The following is a 9,198-nucleotide window of genomic DNA, read 5'->3' as shown; positions in this document are numbered from 1 at the left end:
ATGTTTTCATACAACCATTTCAGACAACAGAATTTGAGATACAAAAAAATAAGGCTGTGTTGAGGTTGTTTCTATAGTGTTCTTTCAAAATGTGAACGAAACGAAAATAATGAGATCAGTGAAAAACTTTATTAAGTCAACATACATTTCAGTCATTATATATAATTTCTTAGTTAAATACGATGCCGGCAGCACGTTGACGCTCAGCGATTTCCAACAGCTCAAAGACATGGGCAGGAAGAGGGTGGGGAGTGGGCAGGATGTTGGACTGGGGCTGGAAGCCGTTCTCGTTGGCAACGAAAGTGACAACAGCCTGCGTACCGTCCGCAAGGGTGTAGCTGTAAAGATCAAGTAATATATAGTACTTGCATTGGCATAGAAGGGGACATATCTTTGTGTATGTAATGGAAAGTAAATTAAAATGATTAGTGAATTACGATTTCCTGGCTGTCTTGAAAAGACACCATGGGTTTGATGGGTTTGAAGTATTAAAAAAAATAAAAAATAAAAAATAAAAAATAAATAATAATCTCCAACCGAATGTAATATCTTCTAATTTTTCTATTCACTTTTTTTTCACCACTTACGTATATGATCCCTGCTGGTTGATCTGACCAGCAGATCCAACAACCCCTTCAACGGCTGTGTTGATGCCGTTGTCGGCTTCCACGGCGTACGAGAAGGTGCCGTCTTCGTTGGCTACGCGGTCATCGCGAAGGAGGGCGACCACTCGGTCCTCGAACTGAGAAGCAACAGCCACGGCGGCAAAGCAGGCAAGAACGATCTGTGAAAACAGCGGACCTTTAATCACAATAGTTGCCGCAAATTATAAATTATCAAAATAAGTAAATGTTAAAAAGTAGACCCATATGTGAATAGATATAGTATATGTGCACATGCACAGTGAGGTCTTTATACCAGTCTTCATACTTTTCTCACTACTTACAATTTTCATGGTAGTGACTTCAACGAACACCAAGTTGGTATCCTGACAACTTAGAGCGACCTTTATATACGGCCTATGATGAAGGGGCGGAACCTTCCTTACAGCCCATGGGCGGTGTCAGTGTCCGAACCGACCAGTTTTATGAAGCGATGCATTTTCCTGGTTTTTATTATGAAAACATCTCAAAAGCTGTAATAGTATTTATATATATACTTTTTAATCCAGTTATGTAGATATAAAATAATGTAATTTCCAGTAACTTTTGCATATATATATGTGTATTTACATTTAAATACATTTCTGTGTACAGAGGTACGCTGACCATATTCGAAGGGTAATTGGACATAAGACTGCATTTCACTTATGTTAAGCACTTGATCTCACTTATTGATGTCAGTGATGTATCCCAATAGCCAGAGTTTTAATCATAATCTCGATATAACCCCTCTGCAATGGACTATTGTTTTTTACTACAAGGGAAATATTTACAGTCAGAAGAATGTAATCAGGAGGCAAATCCAAATATGTAGAGCTGTAGATGTATCATTTATGGTATTATTTCACAGTAACTCTTTAGTAACTTCCTAACAAAACTAATATGTCATATTTTTAGCTCATCTGGAACCCCTCCGGAGAGTTTGGGGAGGATGACTCCTTCCCCATCCCCACTAAAAGACGCACTCTCCATTTATATGTGTGTGTAAGTGTACACACACGCACGTGTATGTGTGTGTGTGTGTATTCATATATTTACAATATATATATATATATATATATATATATATATATATATATATATATATTGCATTGCGTGCGTGTATACATACAATATAATTTTCACCTACACATATACATTCTTTTATACACATATATATAATCATACATATATACATTCATATATATGAGCACACACACACACAGATATATATATATATATATATATATGCATATATTTGTATTTACATATATACATATCCATATATATGGATATATTATATATATATATATAATTTATATATGTGTCGTTTCCTGTAAGTATGAGTATATATTCCATTCATTTTATTCCATTCTACTGCTTAGTTATTCCAATTCAATTAATATTTAAGGAAGTGTCTTTTGCCCGAACTTCATAAGTCTAAATCATTACACCGTTAACCTTGCGGCCTATAATACCTGCAGCTTCCTCGGTGTAAGGGACAGACATGACTGCCTTATCAGCCCGGCGGCAGCTTGCCTTTTACATACAGTACATTGCCTTGTCCTTGAACATGAATTCTATGAAGTTCATTGTGTTTTACCTTATACACTTTCGTTTTCTTAAATTCTTACAATTTATATTTCATAGATTTTCTTTTAGTTTAATGCAAAAGGCTATAAAATAATATAAACATCATCCACAAAGCATTATGCACATATGTAATACTAAAACTTAGTTTCTGAACATTTATATTTTAACTGCAAATCTACCCGAAAGCGCTTGATTCCCATTTTCCCGTATTTTGTTTGTATTTTTTTAATATCTTTGAACCAGTCGTAGATGCTAATTAGCGATTTCATTTGTACAATAATTATTATCATTACATTGTTTAATTAGTAATAAGTTTCATCTGACACTTTCTTCTCTGTTAAATAGTAATTAAATTGCTCACTATAGTTACAGATGTGATATAAGGCAAGAAAATGAATAGTGATTGACCAGTCTTGTGTGAATAGGAGTATAAACATAAGGTGGAAATATCACTGTATATTTCGTACAATGGGAAAGCGAAGCTATATTATATTGAACCAAATTTTATATAGCTTTCTTATTTGGTTAGCCTTTTAATCTTAGTACTTAAATGTTGGCTCAGGTCTCACTAGTACTCAGTATAGCATACACACATTTGGCGCTATGGGAAAAGACGTGTAACCACAGCATTGTCACGAACAGTTAAATGTACATTTCATTAAAACACGTAGTCGATTCAAAAGTAAAATTCTAAATTGCATGAAAATAACTGCATAGCAATGAATGTCGCATACACATTTGTAAGCATTAGAACATGTATCCATTTCAGTTATGCTGATGTTCTATAATCAAAAATATTGGTCCTCCAGTAATTAAATAGTATTTACATTCGCAATAACTTTCCCCACATACGTGTAAGATCCTGCTTGGTTGATCTGACCGGCAGATCCAACAACCCCTTCAACGGCTGTGTTGATGCCGTTGTCGGCTTCCACGGCATAGGAGAAGGTGCCGTCTTCGTTGGCTACACGGTCATCGCGAAGGAGGGCGACCACTTGGTCTTCGAACTGAGGAGTGGCAACAGCCACGGCGGCAAGGCAGGCAAGAATGATCTACAAATAGAAAGCTTTAATACATTTGGGGGTATTTGGCTCGTATATGTTTAAAGCTAATCCTGTGCACTGAACACAATAACATACAACGTATAATGCGGTATATATGTATCTGCACACAGCATACTATTTTTACTTACAATCTTCATGTTGTTTGTGTGAAGAAGACCAGTGGTAGCATCACAGGATCAGACGACCTTTACATACCTTTACTTTTAGAAAAAGGGGCGGGCCATGTCCATAAACCATGGGCGGGGCCTCAACCGACCAGTTTACTTGGGCGTCATATTATCCGCATATATGCCTAATGGTGATACCTCAGAGAAGGGGAGATCTAAAGACATGTGAAAAGAAGACTTAAACTCCCCAAACGCTAGTATACCTAATACACCTGGCTAGATTTCAATGCTATACACATCTTGTTATTATTGCATGAGCTAGAAATATATATTCATCTTGAAAAGGGTTTTAGGAGAGCAGTTCAATTAGTTTTCTAAAAAGCTTACAAGGAATTCATATTCTACATTGCTAGAATTTTGATGCATTATCCCCACTAAAGTAGGGATCTCACATGGTTCAACATTTTCCTTTGCAAGTGAACTTCTTGGTCTCAGCAAGCTTGCAACTCGATGGGTGCCAAAACCGTTGCGTGAAGATTAGCTTCCGAGAATTCATTTCTCCTTTAATCGTGGAAGGAAGATTGGGGATACGGGAGATTTCATGGAACGAACTGCAACCAGGGAAGAGTCGGTTTACCAACATCCATTCAAAGCAATGGATACCGATGGGATCTGCAGATAGGTCAGCTCAGAACATAGTGGCTGTTCTTTTTTTTCTTTTTCTTTTTGGGGGGGGGCATTCTAAAAGTGTAATCTTGATGGATTTCCTAGCGGGATAAAGGACGATCACGGTTGCTTATTATCATGCACTAACAAGAAAGTTGTAAACCTCATTAGCACGGAAATGGACAGGGTAGTTGAACCGCTAGATTTTGGTCCACAACATGCCAGATCATTCGTAGAGGGTAGCATGGTCTTCTTACAAGTATTTCGTCGGCAAACTTTACTACATCCATCCTGCAGCCCTGAAGTCCCCTCAGACTTCTTTTTGCTCCCGAAACTGAAGGATAATTTGAAAGGAACACAATGTGATGCTAAAACCTCCGTATTGACATGTACAGAAATGGCTATTTTATATCTCGGTCTTTATTTAATAGCTCTATAATTTTATAGCAATGCTTAGTAACTAATGCTAGTGTATGTGTGTGTGTGTGTGTGTGTGTGTGTGTGTGTGTGTGTGTGTGTGTGTGCGCGCGCGCGCGCGCATATATGTGTTTATGTATGTATATATTTAACTGTGTGTATATATATTCATATGTGTATATTCTTATTTGTATATATAAACAATTATATGTATAAATACATTTATATGTATATATACGCATATATGTGTATATGTATTGATATATATTGATATTGATATGAAAATATATTTTTGTATTTGTGAATATATATGGAAACATTGTCTTCAGAAGTGTATAGACCTGGATGGACGATATGTAGAGAAGTGATTGCTTTACATCTTGATGAGTTTATTTAATAAAGAGTTCTGTACTTTTTATATACTTTGTAACTAATTATCGTGTGTGTGTGTGTGTATGTATACGTATATGAAAAGGAAAACGTCCACAATAAGAAAACGAAAATGAATTTTGGTTTATTATTCGTCTGAAGAGGAACTCGTGAAGACTTGTGGCTGTTTTCCTTTTCGTCTTAGTGTACACGTTACTTTGTTTGTGTTTGTGTCGTATATATATGTGTGTGTATATATTCTTATATGTAAAAATATATTCACATGTGTATATTAATGTTTATACATATATACGCAATTATATGTATATGTATACATTTATAATACATATATATTCATATATGTATACATATTGAGAAATGTATATACATTTCGTATTCGTACATATGCATTTGTATTTGGGTATATATATGTACGTTTATATGTATATAAATTTATATGAATATAAATTATATATATGTATGTATGTATATGTGGACACATGAATATGAATGTTCGTTTATGAACTAAACTATCCCCAGAGGCCAGAAGAAAAAAATAAAATGAAGACAAACTCAACAACTACTGAAAATCAACACGTCCATGAATATCCAGAATTACTAAATAATGTAAATATTATGTAAATACAGTTTCATTGTTTCTGTAGTGAATTTTATTGGAAGGTGGATAAAAAATATGCTAACAATAAAATAACGATGATTTGTTCAAGTGTATATTGCAATTAATATTCTTATTATCCAGGGTCTAGAACTGTGCAGCAACTTTAGTAATTTGATAGCAATCATATTATTTGTGATTCACTAATATCAAGGGAATGCTTATTTGCCAGAATTGCAAGTGAGAAAGTAATTATTCTATTGCTTGTATTACTGACGGTGTAATTTACATTTAGGTGACATGATATTAAAGCAAGAAAACTGTATCATGATTCATGTTTTCAGACAACAGGCCTGAAGATAGATATTTTTTTTTCCTTTTTTTAGTCTGATATCAGATTTTCTGCGGTCATTAAAATTAATAGTTAGAAGAGACATAATATTCTGTTTTTCCACAGTGTGAACGAAATGAAAGTAATGACATCAGTCGTAAATTTTATTCAAGTAGCATTCATTAAACATCCATCCATTTCGGTTTTTTTTTTTTTTTTTTTCTTAGTTGAACACAATGCCCGCGGCACGTTGACGCTCAGCGATTTCCAACAGCTCAAAGACGTGGGCAGGAAGAGGGTGGGGAGTGGGCAGGATGCTGGACTGGGGTTGGAAGCCGTTCTCGTTGGCGACGAAAGTAACAACAGCCTGGGTGCCGTCCGCAAGGGTATAACTGTAAGATCAGAAACAAATTTTAAAATATCGTTTGCAAAGCAAAATTGTCATGGAAGATTTGAGATTGTATAAACACATGTAGTGTGGATACAGAATCCATATAATCTTTCCATAGTCTATTGTATTTCTAAGCGAACGACCTTTCTTTTCGCATTAGTTTTCACTACTTACGTGTAAGATCCTGCCTGGTTGATCTGACCGGCAGATCCAACAACCCCTTCAACGGCTGTGTTGATGCCGTTGTCGGCTTCCACGGCATAGGAGAAGGTGCCGTCTTCGTTGGCTATACGGTCATCGCGAAGGAGGGCGACCACTCGGTCCTCGAACTGAGGAGTGGCAACAGCCACGGCGGCAAGGCAGGCAAGGACGATCTGCAGACAGAAAGCTTTAATACATTTCTGGGTATTTGGCTAGCATATATTTAAAATCAATCCACTGAACTAAACACATGTAGTATACAACATATAATGCAGCATGTATATCTGCACAACACACTACTTACAATCTTCATGTTCTCTGTGCGAGGAAGACCAGTGGTAGCATCACAGGTTCAGACGACCTTTATATATCTTTACTCTTGGAAAAGGGGCGGGCCATGTCCATAAACCATGGGCGGGGCTTCAACCGACCGGTTTACCTGGGCGTCATATTATCCGTATGTATGCAAAAATGGTGACACCTCAGAGAAGGGAAAATCTACAGATCTCCCCAAACGTTAGTATATCTAATATACTATACTATACTATACGCTCTTAGTTAATGTTGCATGAGCTAAAGATTCATATTCAGCTTGAAGAGGGTTTAAAAAGAGCAGTTCAATTAGTTTTGTTCTAAAAAGCCAGTAGAAAGGTCTGCAAGAAATGCATATTCTACACCCGACAGAATCTTAATCTGGGGTTCCCGAACCTCCTGTAGTGTCTCCAAGACTACTAAGTATCTATGTTCTTATTAGAATATTAATGTTAAAATGCCTAATGTATTATCTATAACTCTTTTTATTGTAGTATAGAGACAGATCAAGGATTTTAATATGGATACAGTCCGAAATCTTTAAACAAATATATGCGAGAGTTAGTTAAAAAAAATATTGCTACTAATGTTACATATACGTGTTTATTCAAAACAGGTTGAAGCCTAAGAGAGGTAAAAATGGTGACAGAAGTACAGAAGCTTGTGAAAAAAAAGACCTTAGTATTATGATGCGATAGCTACTAAATTAGGGATTTAACATGGTTAATTTTCCTTTGCAAGTGAATATCTCGGTCTAAGCAAGATTGCAGCTCGTTGCGTTAAGATAAGCTCGTGCTGATTTCTCCTTCAATCTTGTAAGGAAGATTGGAGGTAAAGGATATTTTATGGAATGAGCTGTAACCGGGGACGAATCTTGGATTTACCAGTATGATCAAGAATTTACGAATATGGATACCGAAGGGATCTGCTATGCCAACCAAACTCAAAGCAGCTCAGAAGATACTGACATTAGGGGGGAGGGGCATTCTAAAAGGGTAATCTTGATAGATTTTCTAGAGGGACAAAAAGCGATGACGGTTGCTTAATATCAGGGATTGTTAAGAAACCTGAAAACCGCATTGGCGAAAAAGGACAGGGACGTTGGACTGCGGGATTTTGGTCCACGCCATGCCAGATCATTCGTAGGCGGTAGCAAGGTCTTCTTACTCCATCCACCCTGCAGCCGTGAAGTTGAAGACTTCGTTTTGCCCCCTAAACTGAAGGATAATTTGAACGGAACACAATGTGATGCTAAAACCTCCGTATCGACATGGTGTGAATTGAAGAGCACAATTTTTTTCAGCGGTGGGTTTACAATATGGAAACATCGTCTAGAGAAGTGTATTGAGCTATATTGACAATAGAGAAATGACTGCTTTATATCTTGAAGTCTTTATTCAATAAAGAGTTCTATGGTATTATAGCAATACGTTGTAACCATTCCTTATGTTCGTGTTTGTATGTATATTCATTTGTGTATACATTTTTTCGTGTATGTATATATATATATATATATATATATATATATATATATTTATATGCATGTAATTATATTCATATTTGTATATATACACATATACATTTATATGTATATATACATATATGTATATTGATATGTGCATATATATTCATATTTGTATATATCTATATACATTTATATGTATATACGTGTATGTCTATATATGCACAAATGAATGTATATATACATATATACATATATATACAGATATACATATACATATATATATATATATGTAAGTGTGCGCAGACACACATAGAAAGAGAAAGAACATATATAGATATCTATACATGCTCGTCTGCGTGTCTATTATCTTTACACATTCCATGAACCTGTTTCGTTAAAATGCCTGATGGCCAGAAGAAAAAAATGCAATGAAGATAAACTCAACATCCAATGTAATTCCGTCCCATGAGTATCCTTAAATACAAATCAAATGTAAATTATATGTAAAGACAGTGTCATGTGTCTGCACTGAATGTTAGTGGTCAGCGTAGATACTAAAAATGCTTATATATTACCAATAAAACAATGATGATCTGTATAACGGTGTGTTTTGCCGTGATCATTCTTGTTATCCAGTTAACGTATCTTTGAATAATGGACTGTACAACAACTTTAGTAATTTGATAGCAATAATTTTATTTGTGATTTACTAACATCAAGAAAATACTTTTTGTCAGAATTGCATATAAAAAAAAACTATTCTATTGTTTGTATTACTGAAGGTGTAATTTACATTTATGTGACATGATATTAAAGAAAACTGTATCATGTTTTTAGACAGCAGACCTTGAGATACAGACTTTTAAAGTCTGATATTTTCTGCGTTTCATAAAATTAGTACTGAGTAGAAACATAGATATTCTATTTCTTATTTCACAGTTTGAAGGAAATTAAAGTAATATCATCAGTCGTAAACTTTATTAATTAAACATCCGTTCATTTCGTTTGCTATTTTTTCGAATTTC

General features: G+C 35.2%; 1 long non-coding RNA gene across 1 annotated transcript; it reads right to left on the bottom strand.

The window, feature by feature from the left end:
- Positions 1 to 5,954: 5,954 nt before the first annotated feature.
- On the bottom strand, positions 5,955 to 6,563 carry LOC125031387. The gene is made up of 2 exons (XR_007115481.1): positions 6,370 to 6,563; positions 5,955 to 6,196 (listed from the first exon to the last, which is right to left on the bottom strand). It is a non-coding gene; the product is annotated as an uncharacterized LOC125031387 (long non-coding RNA).
- Positions 6,564 to 9,198: the final 2,635 nt, after the last annotated feature.

This window comes from Penaeus chinensis, chromosome 13, assembly GCF_019202785.1.
Source record: "Penaeus chinensis breed Huanghai No. 1 chromosome 13, ASM1920278v2, whole genome shotgun sequence".
In the NCBI taxonomy this organism is placed as follows: domain Eukaryota; kingdom Metazoa; phylum Arthropoda; class Malacostraca; order Decapoda; family Penaeidae; genus Penaeus; species Penaeus chinensis.
This window is presented reverse-complemented; position numbering and strand designations above follow the sequence as displayed.